The sequence below is a fragment of the Berghia stephanieae genome, chromosome 9 (genome assembly GCF_034508935.2).
Source record: "Berghia stephanieae isolate SIO BIC M18660-M18661 chromosome 9, UCSD_Bste_1.3, whole genome shotgun sequence".
NCBI classification, from domain to species: Eukaryota; Metazoa; Mollusca; class Gastropoda; order Nudibranchia; family Aeolidiidae; genus Berghia; species Berghia stephanieae.
In genome coordinates, this window is record NC_088368.1 from 31,738,399 (window position 1) to 31,753,514 (window position 15,116).

A 15,116-nucleotide genomic window follows, 5' to 3' on the forward strand; every position below is an offset into this window, starting at 1 on the left:
CACACGATAGCAAAGTTGCTGCGTTATTAGTAAAGAATCAAAAGGAACAAGCAGATGATAATGCAATGTCTTTGTGGCGTGCAGCAAAAACTATCCGGCAAGACATCATTCGCAAATGCCCGCAAACACCAACACAATGGGACATCGGGATTGGAAGACAAGAAGGCGCAGTGCCTAACTCCCTGTTGACATTAATCAAAATGATTTTGGTTGGATCGTCTCCTTCAGAAAAGTCAGATTCCAGGCATCAAGAAAGCCTATCTACGAGTCAAATACCAAAAATTAAAATTAAACCGGATCGACTTTTCAAAAAAGACAATCGCAGATCAAAGAGACGCCATTACCGTTGTATGTAAGTATTTTTTAATACACACATACAAGATCAAAGAAGATTATTGACACATTATTTTCGCTAGGGTTGTGTTCCTCATATAAACGTATGTTGTCATTGTCATCGGATATCGCATCAGCAGCTGAAAATAGATTCGAAGAGGATGGAATTCTTTACCCAATCAATCTGAAGAAAGAACTTTTTACTGTTGCTGCTGTTGATAAGATTGATTATAACCCAAGCTCAACAACTCACAAAAACTCTGTCCACGGAACAAGTATCTCCATGTTTCAGAAAACTACAAATGATGAGTCCGGTGTTGATCGAGAAAAGTTGAATATGAATACTTATGACGACATTCACACAGACAGCAATATTTTGTCGGATTTTCTAAAGGTCGCCCAAGAAATTGCATTTGGAGTTAAACCAATATACCTGCAACAAACACTGCTCCATCGAACATTATTTCAAACATGACAAATGACCCTTATATGACAGAATAAACGGACTGGCTACAACATGTTTCATCAACTTACTTGGAACAGGATGTAAAAACATGGGCTGGATTTGTCTCATAATATGCCGAAATTCATCAATACAATGCTTCCGTTGTTGGAAGAACAAGCAAACAAAGGAAACCAAACATCATTACGGATCATCACGTCACCCAGCTCGAGACCTTTACTGTCACTATGTACGACAAAGCATTAGATTGCACAGGTGTTAATGCAGCAAGAAAATATTTATTTTGCCAAAAAGGTCGTGCAATAGAGAGACTTCCTCCCCACAAGAAGTGCATTACAGCAACACTTTAAACGGGCGGCATATCAAGTTGGCTATGTTTTGAGCTCTGCAACAGAAAAAGATCCTGTGCTACCATCACCCCTGGAATGGGGCTGGAAAATGGACGGAGGAAAGCTCTTACCATACTGGTCATCACAGCCGGAAGTATCCAAAGTGTGCCAACAACTTGTCAAATGTGGCTGTAAGAAAGCATGCACGTCCCGATGCAAATGTTTGCGAGCCCGCTTACCATTACCATGCACAGACTTATGTCGATGTAGAGGATGTCATATCATAAACAATTCGGTAGGTTGAAAATGTAATTTGATTATAAAGGACTATAAGGAAAAGCCAAACAAATAAAAGCCAAGCAACTTTGGTCAGACTTAACTCTTGACTTTAAACAGTCAATATCAGGTCAAGGTAGTTAGCATTAGCTTGAAAGCTTACCCCGTCCGGAATCATTGTAAAGTGCTTTGAACAGTTTGGTGGATATTGCGCTATATAAAAGCTCACAGGGGGTTTTTTTCAGTGTAAAGCCACATGAATATGGAGTTGGCCGTGGATTTTGTACTGTGTAATATAATTTTCATGATTTTATTCATTTTCAAATAATATTTAATTTCGCCCTATTTGACGCTGTTAACATATAACCCGTTGAAAACAAACAACCCTAAATCTTTCAAAATGAAAGCTATAAGATAGGGAATATGTCTATGGTTGATATACAACAAAAAGTACGAGAGAAAATATGGTTATTTCGCAACATAATTAATATGTTCAGTACTAATCAGTAAGAGGGCGAATAGAATTTCCTCGATTATTCCCCCTGAATTTACTAATGTTTATATAGTAAAATATAAAATGCTTTAAAACCAACTTTTTTTGTAAAATGTCAGAATGCTTCTCTATCAGATTGTGTTCTTGGTGGTATAAGGTACCTGTGTGCCAATTTTCATGCTTTCATCACCTATTTGCACAATTATACCTTAATTCCCCCTGCTATACTGAACAAACAGAAAATAACACGCCACAAACAAACCCTAACCAGTGTATTTTTTACCACGCATGGGTGAAGTCCTATCGTGATTGGCCTCAAGAGGTGTGAATATAACTTTTCGTGATGTTTTATCGTATTGTTAGCCCATTTCCATGCGCGGTTCGATTTTAATCAAAGCCGATATTTGAGACCCACTGCCTCAAAACGTTATTTTGTGTGTGTGTGTGTGTGTGTGTGTGTGTGTATTTGTGTGGGGGCGCGTATTAATTGCAGGTCTGATATATGGGTTTATTTTCGCCTTGTTGTATTAACCAGACTATAGATAGTTCGAAGATGACGTCACTCAGGTCTTTGTTATTGTTTTTTGCCATCCGCGTTTATGAGTAATGCTCACTGAACTGTATTAACCCAACTATAAACGTTCATGGATACACACAGTTTTGTGTGTTGGTCCGTTATACTTCCGGATGGCAATGTTATGAGCTTCTTAGCCAAGCGCATACTATCTATACAACGTTCGTTTGAGACTATTTCTATTACAACAACAACAACAACAACAACAACAACAACAACAACAACAACAACAACAACAACAACAACAACAACAACAACAACAACATTGAATGTTAAGCTTAATTTCTACAAAATAAAGTTCAAATAAATCCCTTCCTTGAGAAAAATTACCTTTGTTTCATAACTGTCAATGATCTTACATTTTCCTAATTCTGATAATATTTTGACTTTAAATTCAATCTGTTTCTCCATTTCGTTAATTAAACATAATAACAGGCTGACCGTACCCATAACTAAAAAATTAAATCAAAATACAGGGCTAGCCCACCCTTCAATAGTTCAACCTATAAATAGAACGAAATTAATGTTATTCTGTTCTCTGTTATTGTTTTTAGCCGGTCATTTGTATGAGTAGTTCTCACTAAATTGTATTAATCAGACCATAAACGTTTTACGTCGTTTTGTGTGTTGGTCCTTTGTATTTCCGGATGGCAACATTGTGAGCTTTTTAGCCAGTCATTTTAATGAGTAGTTCTCGCTAATTTTTATTTACCAGACAAAAAATTCAAGGTTTCACACAGTTTTGTGTTGGTAAGTTATAGATAGATCGAAGTTGACGTCAATCTGCGTTTACAAACAATAGCCTTCAACAGTCATGACGTCACTTCCCTCGTAATGACGCATGGTAACTTAGTAACTGGCTCTAAACTATCGGAACAATGGTGGACGCCCTTATGAAATATTTCTCTGACGAGAATAAAAGTGTATCCAGAGGAGAAAAACATTATAAATATGATCATGTATTGACTTTTATACACTTTGATCACATAACATATGAAAAGTTCTAGCCAGCATGAAGAATAAAAAGTACCGATTTTCTTTGTTTAGGACCACGCTGCTCGTAGCTGCTGGGCGACGTGACATCAGACTATTGAATCCAATTCTCACTAAACTGTATTATCCAGACTATAGATAGAATGCGCTTGGCCAAGGAGTTCACAACATTGCCATCCGAAAGTATAACGGACCAACACACAAACTCTGTGTAACCATGAACTTTTATAGTGTGGTTAATACAGTTTAGTGAGAACAACTCACAAACGCGGATGGCAAAAACAATAACAAAGGCCTGAGTGACGTCATCTGCATATTATCTAGATGACGTCACTCAGGCCTTTGTTATTGTTTTTGCCATCCGCGTTTGTGAGTTGTTCTCACTAAACTGTATTAACCAGACTATAAAAGTTCATGGTTACACAGAGTTTGTGTGTTGGTCCGTTATACTTCCGGATGGCAATGTTGTGAACTCCTTGGCCAAGCGCATTCTATCTATAGATAGTGTTCGCTAGGCCAAGAAACTCATAACATTGCCATCCGGAAGTATAACGGACCAACACACAAAACTGTGTGGTGTCCGGGGTCCCTCAACTGAGAGGGTCAAGAATAGCCCAACGCCAAACCAGCGTGTCGTAAAAGGCGACTAATGGTGTGTGATTCCCCCATCTTTGAGTCACCTGGTCCTCCAGGTTGGGGGTTGGCAAAGGGTTAACACCCCTTTCCGTTAAACTCAAACCGTTACAGAAACACAGACAGACAAACCAAATCCTTTTTTTAGCTTGGGCGACCGAAGAGTTTCTGAAGCGGATATACAGAGAAGTGGTAAGACCTGGAATGAGATAAAAAAGTTGGCTCAGGATAGAGAAGGATGGAAACTGTTTGTCTGTGGCCTATACCCTGACCCAGGGTGAAAAAGGCATTGATTGATTGATTGATCCATGAACGTTTATAGTCGGGTTAATACAGTTCAGTGAGCATTACTCATAAGCGCGGATGGCAAAATACAATAACAAAGGCTTGAGTGACGTCTTCTTCGTTCTATCTATAGATAATGTGCACAGAAGCTCACAACATTAAAACTCTGTGTAACCATGAACTTTTATAGATAGTATGCAGATGACGTCACTCAGGCCTTTGTTATTGTTTTTGCCATCCGCGTTTGTGAGTTGTTCTCACTAAACTGTATTAACCAGACTATAAAAGTTCATGGTTACACAGAGTTTGTGTGTTGGTCCGTTATACTTCCGGATGGCAATGTTGTGAACTCCTTGGCCAAGCGCATTCTATCTATAGTCTGGCTAATACAGTTTAGTGAGAATTACTCACAAACATGGGTGGCAAAAAAAAAACAATAACAAAGGCCTGAGTGATGTCATCTTCGTTCTATCTATAGATAGAATGCGCTTGGCCAAGGAGTTCACAACATTGCCATCCGGAAGTATAACGGACCAACACACAAACTCTGTGCAACCATGATCTTTTATAGTCTGGTTAATACAGTTTAGTGAGAATTACTCACAAACATGGGTGGCAAACAAAAAAAAAAAACAATAACAAAGGCCTGAGTGATGTCATCTTCGTTCTATCTATATCCAGCTGGTGAAATGTGACTTTTTATGCTAAGCGCAAAGCATCAATTGGATGATATTGTGGCGTCCAATAAATAGTGTTTAGTTGATTTCTCCATAAATTATCTGACCACTTCTTATATTGTTTACCTTCCGGTTTCCTACTTCCGATTGGAGTAACAGTCACTGTCTCTTTGATTGAACTTCTAATCTCATCTTTCACTTGTCGTTGGCATTCCTTTCTTTTTCGAAGTGACTATTCTCATCCCCCTAGTCTAGGATGCTAGTCTTCATAATAGTAGTCCACAATTGTTGTATGTTTAATCCAAAGGTTGTAATGCAGTAATTTGTTAAGTTTCTTGTCACAAGTTGCACAATTAAAAGAAAAAATCAATCAAATCCAAATCGCAAAAAGCCGGCGACGTGTTTTTCGGTAATCCAATCGGCCGGGGGGGGGGGGGGGGGGGGGGGGGGGGGAGGGGGGGGGATGAGAATAGAGGCAGCCTTTCTTTTTAACAAAGTAAGATCGTATCATTATCACATCTTACATTGGTGACCCCAACGTGATGGACTTAGCAGAGGCTATCAAAACCACAGTTTCCCCGCCTACAGTGAACGCAGTGTCGTTCAAGTCTCCTCCTTTCTGGACGACAAACGCGACAGCATGGTTCCTTCGGCTGGAGGCTACATTCGCCACAATATATTATGATATTATGTTATTGATGCTATGCGTTTACTAAGAAAACTCATGTCATCCGCCAGCTGGATATAACGCACCAACACACAATAGTATGTGTAACCATAAACGTTTAAAGTCCGATTAATACAATTCTGTGAGAGTGAGAATTACTCATAAAAATGGCTGGCTTAAAAACAATAACAATGAGCTGAGTGACGTCAATTTCGTTCTAACTATAGATGAATAGCCATAGTTGAATATAATGGTGGAAAAATACATTGAGGAAAAAAATTTCTTAATGGAAACAGCCTTGCTTTGAAAGGGTTAATCAATCCTTACCGAATATGAATTGCCAGTCTTCTTCTTCTAGGTTCCATGCCTGGTCCAGGCTTCGGATACTGCATGAATTATCTCTCTCCATTCCTCCCTGTCTCTTGCCTTTTCAAACAGCTCTTGGATTGTTAGGCTGGTGAAGCCCTTCAGTTGGTCTATGAGTGTTTTTCTTTGTCTCCCCGGGCGCGTTTACCAGGTATTTTTCCACAACTTGCCAGGTATTCATTCTTATCTTTCCTTACTATGTGTCCGAAAAAGGATAGTTGTCGATCCACTATTAAGGGCATTAGTTTCCTTTGTTGGTATGTTTGTTTTAGCACTTCTTCGTTCGTTTTGTGTGCAGTATACGATATTCTCTGCATCCTTCTCAAGCACCACATTTCAAAAGCTTCAATGTTCTTTTGTGTTTCTGCATTTGTAGTCCAGCTTTCGCATCCGTATAACAAGATTGGCCACACGTAGCACTTCAAGACTCGGAATCTAATCCCGAACGACATCTGTTTGTTTTTCAAAATGTTTCCCAGGTCCATGAAGGCCTGTTTGGCTTGAGTTATTCTTGCTCGTATGTCTCGGTTACATCTTCCATCTGTTGTCACTATTGAACCTAGGTATTTAAAACTTTCTACGTTGGTAAGTTGCTCGCCGTGAATCGTTATATTGCAGGTGTTGTTGTTTTCGGGGTTTTTCTGTATTACCATGCATTCCGTTTTGGTGATATTCACTTCCATTCCCTTGGCTTCACTATCTACTACCACTTTGTCAACAATCTTTTGAAGTTGGATTTCTGATGTTGCAATGAGTACCGTATCGTCTGCGTATCTTATATTATTTATGTTGTGACCTCCCACTTTTATTCCCTCCATATTATTTATGCCCCTCATGATTGTTTCTTGGTATAGATTAAACAGATCTGGTGAGGCAACACACCCTTGACGGACTCCTTTCTTAATAGGAATGGAATTTCCTGTAGAGTTTCCGATTTTGATAGATGCCTGCTGGGTGTAGTATAATGTTTGCATGAGTCTGAGGTCTTTCTCATCAGCGCCAATGGAGTGCAGTTGTTTTAGTATTTCTTCGTGGCGTACTCTATCAAAAGCTTTTTTGTAGTCGACAAAACAGAGGTATAGTGGGGTCTGAACCTGTATAGCTCTTTCACTTAAAACACGGAGGAGGTATATTGCGTTCCTTGTCCCTCTGTCAGGTTGGAATCCATATTGTTCTTCTGCGATTTCGGGGTTAATCTTATTCCTTAGCCTGTTGATAATTATACGCAACAGTATTTTGTTGATGTGGCTTATTAAACTTATAGTTCTAAAATTTTCGCATCTGACTGCACCTGCTTTCTTTGGTATTGCTATGAAAATAGAGTTACAGAGATCTTTTGGAATTTTCCCAGTATTGTATATATTGTTGAATAATATGTGAAGTTCATCAATTGCTAGATCTCCTAGGCTTTTTAATACCTCTACAGATATTTCATCAGGGCCTGTTGCTTTACCATCCCTCATTCGTTCCATGGCATGTTCAATTTCACTTTTGGTGATGTTTGGTCCAGTAGAATTGCCAGTAGATTGATACAAAAACAACCGCTACTATTTATGTACCTCCCTTCCCCCCCCCCCCCCCCCCCCCCCACTATCTCCTTACTCTGACAAACGCCTTTATACATTTTTCCAGAAAACTTTGACACATTCGATATCGATGGCCCGCATTAAAATGGCCCATAACGACTCAGTAGATTCTTGAAGTCAAGACTTCGTTGTTGTTTTATTTTTATTTTTTTGTTTGTTTGTTGTTTTGTTTTTGTTTTTTCTTCATTTGTTTTTGTTTGCTTGTTTGTTTTTTGTAGTAGTAGTAGTAGTAGTAGTTAGTAGTAGTAGTAGTAGTAGTAGTAGTAGTAGTAGTAGTAGTAGTAGTAGTAGTAGTAGTAGTAGTAGTAGTAGTATTGGTATTATTATGATTATTAGTATTATTATCATTACTATTATTATTATTATTATTATTATTATTATTATTATTATTATTATATTATTATTATTATTATTATTATTATTATTATTATTATTACCACCATTATCATTTCCATTCCTTGAAGTCTCAGGTTGGTGAATCGAATGAAATGCTTTGTCACATTCTAACGATCGATATAGAGAATTGTCAATTTTCTAACCAAAATGTCATAAATAACAATGTGAAATTGAATGTAAGCTTCAACTTAATATACGAAAACAGATAAAATGGACGTTCCGGGTTCCCCCGTTGTCAACAAAACAGGATATTATTATTATTTAATAATATTTAATTAATGGTAATAATAATAATAATAATAATAATAATAATAATAATCATAATAATCATAATCATAATAATAATAATAATAATATAATAATAATAATAATAATAATAATAATAATAATAATAATAATAATAATAATAATAATAATAATAATAATAATAATAATGATAATAATTTAATATTTATCTCTCTCTATTTACATTACATTAACCAGAATGTAGAAAAGCATTCTGTCAGTGTGCGACTTTAGTGAGTGTGAATGAATGGAATGGTACGCACGACAAAGGATAGGCTACCAAGACAATGTTGTTATTGTGTTTGGTGTTATAGAGATACTGCTAATGACAACGGGTTGGAATATACGTCTAGAAGTAACAACCACAATTAATTAATATGCATAACCTTGTACATTACTCTCTCTCTCTCTCTCTCTCTCTCTCTCTCTCTCTCTCTCTCTCTCTCTCTCTGTGTGTGTGTGTGTGTGTGTGTGTGTAAACGTAGATTTGATAGTGTATGTTTATTACCTTTATAACAAAATGAAAATAATATTAACTTCCTTTCTTAGACCATTCTATTACTGTCATGGGTTAGGCAAGGTTTTTTTTTTTTTTTTTTGTTTGTTTGGTTTGTTTTGTTTTTTTTTTGTTTTTGTTTTTTGTTTTTTGTTTTTTTGTTTTTGTTTTTTTTTTTTCTTTTTTTTGTGTAGTATAGTTGTTGGGGTCTTTGTTTGTTTGTTTTGTTGTTTTTTTTTTGTTGTTGTTGTTGTTTTTTTGTTTTGTTTTTTAATTTAATTTATTGGGAGGGGGTTGTTCGTTTTGTTTTGTTTTGTTTGTTTTTTTGTTTGTTTTGTTTGTTTTTTTTTTGCTTTTTTTTTTGGTGTTAAGCTAAAAAAATGGCTTGCATTTGAATATTTTATGAAATTATGAGATATACCCCTCCTTGCACAAACCCGATTGATTCAACACCTTTGAAATAGCGTAAAAATAAGGTCAAATTATAGGCCGTTTGTAAAGTCATTTGACCACTCTTTTCCTTCACTCAACGATCGGTGTCTCGTGTGTTTGTGTCAAGTGTGGAAATGTTTCCTTATTAATTAATTGTCGATTCCTCAATAACATGACTGACTATTGACAAAACGTCTTTTCTAAAATATTGACTTTAATACAAAATAACAGAACAACTTTTTCTTTGACCCTAAATAATGTCAAAAGGTCTCAAATTTGAAGGTCTAAGGTTCGATCCCCAGTCGAGGTCGACTGATTTTTTTTGGGGGGATGTTTTTTTATTTTTGTTCTTGTATAATTTTTCTTTCTTGTTTTGTCTGGCACCTTCCATACACACTTATTCAGTTCTTTATCTTACACCGGGGCCTGCTCCGTATTTTTTTAATTTGATAGTCTCAAACTTGACATTAAGTTTTAGACTTTTGACAAGTCGGATAGGAAGATTAGATTAAAATTGATAGAGAATGTGCAATAAATTTATTTTTCTCTTCTATTGAACGGTGCTTTTTGACATGAAAAGGAAGCTATCATCTTCAATTTCGAATTAAATAACAATGTGAAATTGAATGTAAGTTTCAATTTAATGTTAAAAAACAGATAAAATGGACGTTTCGGGTTTCCCCTTTTTCAATAAAACAGTATGAATGAAACACTTCAGATGAATGAGATTTTCAACAACAACAACAACAACAACAACAACAACAACAAAAATAATTCTTTAGTCAAAGTACAACAGTGCTAACATCAACTTCATGGGGTACGCAGTACGCGTTGCTAACAATGAAGACGGTAGCTAAACAAACACGAGAAACCTAAGTAGTGAAACCAAAGAGGTCTGTATATGTGTGTATGTGCGTGTGTTTGTGTGTGTGTATGTATGTATGTGTGTGTGTATGTGTGTGTATGTATGTGTGTATATGTGTGTGTATATGTGTGTGTATGTGTGTTTATGTGTGTGTATGTGTGTGTATGTGTGTATGTGTGTGTATGTGTGTATATGCGTGTGTGTGTGTGTGTGTGTGTGTGTGTGTGTGTACAAGGCAAACAGAATCTCTATGAAATTCATTGACTGTTTTGATTCCTACCGTGAAGATACATGACATGGCACACATGTGATCAACCGTCCCTAAATCCAATGCCCGGAATAGGCTTCAACAGTCGTGACGTCACTTCCCTCCTAATGACGCATAGTGACTTAGTAACTGGTTCTAAACTATCGGAACAATGGCGGACGCACTGATGACATACTTCTACGACGAGCATAAAAGTGGTGTATCCACAGGAGGAAAACATTATAAATCTGATCATGTTTTGACTTTTATACAATATATGATCACATGACATGTGAAAAAGTTGTAGCCAGCATGAAGAATAAAAAGTACCGATTTTCTTTGTTTAGAACCAAGCTGCTGGCTGCTGGTGGGACGTGACATCAGACTATTGAATCCTATTCAGTTTTTAACTTAAACTTTATAGAATTTGAGATGCAGTTTATTAATTTTGTTTCAATCCAAGACAATGAGTTTTGTTTCATCATTTTATGCGGCTATAATGTGGTCTAGTGTAATGACACTCGCTTTGGATCGGAAGGTCCTGGGTTCGAGCCTCGCTGAGTGCGTAGTTGAGTCCTTGGTAAAAAAAAACAAAACAAACAACTATTTAGTCACATTCTCTCACACATACTCAGGTGTAAAATGAGTACCTTGCCGTCAACAGCGTTATCTCTCTCGGAAAAATTGTAATATCGCATAACATACGTCATGTCTTGTTCTTCATGTTACGGGTTGTTGTTGGTCAGGGGCCCTTTGTAAAGCGCTGTAAAGCGCTTTGAGCAGGTTTAGTGGATATTAAAGCGCAAGACTTTTTTTCATCAGCGTCAAAAAAACTTGGGATTTCTTTTTTTTAATCATATGAGATGGTGACTCTCAAAACGTTCCACCATAACAATAATAATAATAATAATAATAATAATAATAATAATAATAATAATAATAATAATAATAATAGTAATAATAGTAATAATAATAATAATAATAATAATAATAATAATAATAATAATAATAATAATATATTAATAATAATAATAATAATAATAATAATAGTAATAATAATAATAATAATAATGATAATAATGATAATAATGATAATAATGATAATAATAATAATAATAATAATAATAATAATAATAATAATAATAATAATCATCATCATCATAATGATAATAATGATAATAATGATAATAATAATAATAATAATAATAATAATAATGATAATAATGATAATAATGATAATAATAATAATAATAATAATAATAATGATAATAATGATAATAATGATAATAATAATAATAATAATAATAATAATAATAATAATAATAATAATAATAATAATAATAATAATAATAATAATAATGATGATGATAATAATGATAATAATGATAATAATAATAATAATAATAATAATAATAATAATAATAATAATAATAATAATAATAATAATAATAATAATAATAATAATAATAATAATTATGATAATAATGATAATAATAATAATAATAATAATAATAATAATAATAATAATAATAATAATAATAATAATAATAATAATAATAATAATAATAATAAGCATATTTCTATAGCGCCTTTCGTCGAAACCTCAAAGCGAATTTTTAAAAAAATAATCATGATCATCATTCAGAGAATACTAATTTTTTGTCATGTGTTTAAACTACCGCTTTTATATAGCGCAATATCCACTACTAAACGTGCTCAAAGCGCTTTCCAAGCAACACTTAATGTGTAAGATGAGACAAAAACTAGAGGTGCCGAAATGAATCAATAAAATGGAGAGAAAGATAAAGGGAGTTATAAATAATGGAACAACACAAAACAAACACCGTTCGGCCTTTGGCCTTTGGAAGTAAACACGAAATATATAGGAAATGTGACTAAAGAGCTTCTTTCCAAGGACTCAGCTATGCGCCGCTTGGGACTCGAACCCAGGACAAAACGGGGTTAGGTCAGCCGTACACGAAACGCCTCCTGAGATGTCCTTAGATATTCCAAATGTGCAGACATGACCTTTGTACGACCCGAGTAGGATAAAAGTCTGAACACAAATCCTGTACCAACTGCTCCATCAACTTAATTGCATTACGTAGACTATTGTAATTCAGAAAAGTGAGTGGAGCAGGCACCTATGTTGGTAACAACAAGATATGAAGTGAGTAGAAAAGTGCCAGAAGACAATAGAGAATAAAATTTTTTCGCGGCGGTGGTGGGGTTTGAACCTGCGACCTTATTGGTACGACAACTCCGCCTGGCAGGTGAGAGCGTGGCTCTACCATGTGAGCTATCCACGAACACAAAAATATTCGTTTCAAACCCAAGTCATTTCTAGATCCCTCTCTCACCCACTTCTGCCAGGCGGAGTTGCCGTACCAATAAGGTCGCAGATTCAAACCCCACCACCGCCGCGAAAAATTTTTATTCTCTATTGTCTTCTGGCACTTTTCTACTCACTTCATATCTTGTTGTTACCAACATAGGTGCCTGCTCCACTCACTTTTCTGAATTAAAAATTCACCCCATACACCGGAGCATACTCAATGTCTCAATCGTTTCTATGTTATATGTTTGTGTTGAGAATATTGGCTATTAAGCTTAACTGCTGGTCAAAATTACTTCGCGATGGTGTTGTGCGAACGAATCGGCGGTCTCAAGAAGTGGGTGAGAGAGGGATCTAGAAATGACTTGGGTTTGAAACGAATATTTTTGTGTTCGTGGATAGCTCACACGGTAGAGCCACGCTCTCACCTCCAGGCGGAGTTGTCGTACCAATAAGGTCGCAGGTTCAAACCCCACCACCGCCGCGAAAAAAAAAAAATTTTATTCTCTATTGTCTTCTGGCACTTTTCTACTCACTTCATATCTTGTTGTAGACTATTGTACCGATATTAATCTATCTCCTTGTATTGAATTGACCAATGGAATAGCATGAGTAAGGTCATGTGATGTTCAGATGGATGGTCTCAGGATTTGCCCTGTTCCGCCGATGGGAACGGTCAACGGGCTTGGGTCCCTATGGGACACGCATTGGCAGGCATCGACCACCCTTGACACGTCAGGTGTGTGTGTGGCTCTGGTCTGTAGTAGGAGTCGTAGAAGTTGTGGTGGCGGTGGTGTTGACGATGGATGGACGGGACGAGGAGGTGGCAGTAACGGTGGTATTAGTGGTTGTAGAAGTTTTGGTGGCGGTGGTGTTGGCGATGGATGGACGGGACGAGGAGGTGGCAGTAACGGTGGTATTAGTGGTTGTAGAAGTTTTGGTGGCGGTGGTGTTGGCGATGGATGGACGGGACGAGGAGGTGGCATTAATGGTGGTATTAGTGGTTGTAGAAGTTTTGGTGGTGGTGGTGGTGGTGGCGATGGATGAGAGGTGGTGGCAGTAATGGTGGTATTAGTGGTTGTAGAAGTAGAAATGGTGGTGGTGGTGGTGGTGGTGGTGGGGGCGATTGCGGAGTCGATGGTGGTGGTGTTGGTGGTGGTGGTGGTGATGATGATGTCGTAGTGGTTTTTGTTGTTGTTGGTGGTGGTGGTGGTGGTGGTGGTGGTGGTGGTGGAAATAGTGGTCATGGTTAATGTAGTGGCGGAACTAGTTGCAAAAGGTGTGATTCTGGAGATTGTTATTTGGAGATGATAGTTTTGGTGCTAGGTTGGTTGTTGTTGTTTTGGATGATGATGATGATGATGATGATGATGATGATGATGATGATGATGATGATGATGTTGATAGGGGTGTCAGTGTTCGTAGTGGTAATGATGACAGTGGTAGTGATTGTTGTGATTGTGGCAGTGGTGATAACTGCATTTGTGGTAGTTGTATTGGTTTCATAGGGTGGTGATAATGGTAGAGATAAGGTGAAATTGGTGCTGGTACTCTAGTCAGAGGGAGCGGTCATTGTCGTCGAGAGAGAGAGAGAGAGAGAGAGAGAGAGAGAGAGAGAGAGAGAAAAAGAGAGAGAGAGAGAGGGGGGGGGGGGGGGATATGGGCTGAATGGTAATTAGTAATTACTATACAATCGTAAATGCACTCTGTGATAATGAGATGAGAGCGATGCACACACAATTCATCATTGCCTAGCTTTACCATCCTTTTGGGTAGTGACATAACGTTATTATCTCATATTTATTCCCCCAGATGATTTGCAAGCGGGCCTGTTTTTTTGTTTTTGTTTTTAAGGGTTTTACGGCGCTTGCAACACATTTAGGTTATATCAGCGACAGTAAAAAGGAAGAAAATGGGATAGTAAAAAGTTCTAGAATTACAATTAAAGCATCCAAGAAAAAGTAAGACAACGGGGAACTGGGAACAAATAAGGATCAGATGTAGATTCCAAGAGCAAACCATCAATGTACTTACTTTGAGATTACCAGTAAGTCATCTGGTCCCCACCAAGAGGAATACACTCAAATGCTTACATTATAAATTGAAAATAACAAATATAATAATACATAACAGAGAGATGATTAACAAGGAAAAAAATATCATCTCCCAAAACAATAAATATGCATTTGACTGTTTCCCTCCCAGCTAGGACTCCAGCCAGGGCCAGGACAAAACCAAGTAATCTCATTCCAAGACAAAGACAGAAAGCATGTTTGAAAACAGTTATAAGGGGATAGAAGACACAGTATGTACCCCCCCCCCCCTTCCCACTATGGGAGAACGCATTCTGTGATAATGAGATGAGCGATGCACAATTCATCATTG